The sequence below is a fragment of the Belonocnema kinseyi genome, chromosome 1 (genome assembly GCF_010883055.1).
Source record: "Belonocnema kinseyi isolate 2016_QV_RU_SX_M_011 chromosome 1, B_treatae_v1, whole genome shotgun sequence".
NCBI lineage: Eukaryota > Metazoa > Arthropoda > Insecta > Hymenoptera > Cynipidae > Belonocnema > Belonocnema kinseyi.
This window is the reverse complement of record NC_046657.1, coordinates 9,273,886-9,276,106: the sequence shown is the minus strand read 5'-3', so window position 1 is coordinate 9,276,106 and position 2,221 is coordinate 9,273,886.

Below are 2,221 nucleotides of genomic sequence, written 5' to 3'. Positions count from 1 at the left end.
ATCGTGGATTTTATTGATGATTTCGGGAGTACTTGCTTCTACGGGCCTTCCTGAACGTAGTTCGTCACTTATTGATGTACGACCACGCTTAAATTCATTTACTCAATTATAAACCGTTGCTAAGGCAGGGGCAGATGTGCCATGAACTGAGTCCAATTCACTTTTTATCTCATATGGAGTTAAACCCTTTAAATGAAAATGTTTGATTACCGCTCTGAACTCGTTTTTTTCCATTTTTCTTAACGAACAATTTTTTTTTCAATTGGTTATAAAAACACGTAAACTCAGAAGATGTGGACTGTGACTGCACCATATATCTAGTCGGGAGTGGTGCTGACTGAAAACAGATGATTTGGAGCGATTCGCGCGCCATCTGTTGGTCATTCTAAGGACTTATTGAACTACCCTCGTAACTCAATTTCAGTAAAAATGTCACTTACTACACTGAAAGTTTTTGGGCGAGCTGCTCGCCCACGCGGTGGAGCTGGAACATGAAATGCGTCGCGCATTGGTACAGCTGTACTCCCGACAGTATTGGTACAGTAACGCTCCCTTTAGGCGGGAGCACGGAATCCTCACGCCGAGTTTCGTACGGAGTTATACATATAGTTTCTACTCGTGGGGCCATTTCATTCCCTTTTGTGGGAGTGCTGCGTTCCCAACACTCGGGAAAGGATCTGCTCGCACGTTTGGTACTATAGCTTACTTAAATGTGATCTGGCCACCGCACCAAGCGTCGCGGTGGCGCTGCGTTGCCACTAAGAAGACAGCTGCTTGCTCAAAAAATTGTCAGTGTAGGTTATACTTTTGGGCAGCAGCAGCACAAGTTACGTGATTATAATGTGTTCGTTAAAGCCGAAGGAGATTTAAGGGCATGTGGTACTTACAGTTTGCCCGGCTTTTTTTCCACAAAAATGAAAAATTTTAAAAACTGAATTCGGAGATGCTATAAAATATCATAACGGACGTCCCCGGACTCTTTTTTGAGGGATAATAACAAAAAAAAATATTGTGCTAAATAAAAATTGTATGCATATGCATTATTTTGAGGTTACGTCGTTTTTCATCTCTGCCTTTTCGATAATCTGGAAGTTATTTATGAAATAAACTTTTTTGATTGCCTGCAAACAAGGTTAGTTTCGGGAGATTAGTTAATATGTTTATTTGTAAGTCCAAAGTTTTCGGCCAAAAATATTGTGTAGTTTGAAAGTAACGCTCGGGTGATTTGTAACACACATAACCTCGAAATATACAAGCACGTTGTTAGCAATATCAAAAATTTTTTGATAAAAAAACACCAAAAAAAGTGTGTAGGGACGTCTGTTAGCATGTTCTATATCATTTCCCAGATTTTGAAGGCAAAATAGTTCTTATCTTAGGAAAAAAGCCGGGGGAATCTAACACTGAAAAAATCGATACTATTTCCTAAGCGCTATGCAAATTATTCACATTTTGCTAAATTAAAACTTTTTTTAATCAACCTAAAAAAAAGTGTGTGGGGACGTCCGTTAGCATGTTCGCTATCATTTCCCAATTTTTTAAGACAAAATATTTATTATTCTAGAAAAAAAGCCGGGGGAACCTAAAACTGGTAAAATCGACAATTTTCTAAGTATTACATGCCCTTAACAAAATATTATTGGCAATCACCAAATTACAGTGTTGTCGATGCTTTGACCTTTAATTTTAAAAACTTTGTGCACAAATTTGGGAAAGTATAAAAACCGAGCATGCAGCGTGAAGTAAATACATTATCGAGCGCGAAGCGCAAGAACCAAAAGGCGCTCACCCTAGACGCGCTGCAACTTAAAAGCGATTTTTTTTTTCGTCTAAGAGTTAAACCCATTGTTAACTTTTGTGTTCATGCTTATTATTATTTTTAAAATATAAAATGAAAAATTTGTGACACCACAGACTGCAAGTTTTCAAGTATTTTTGCCGCATCGGAAATAACTGATTTTTTAATTCCGTAGTTGATGACAAGAATATTCGTTTCAATTTTACTGTTTCAACATGAATAAATTATTATTAATTTAAAAAATATTTTCTTTGATAGAATCCAAAACATGCATTCGGGAATTTTTTAGGCATAATATGGGTACAAGTGTAAATCGTGGATATTATTGGATATTCTTTTCACTCTTTCCATTGCAATCTAACATATATTTATTTTTAAAAATATTATTATCTTTTTGCGGCGCTTTGATATGACTTAGGGGAA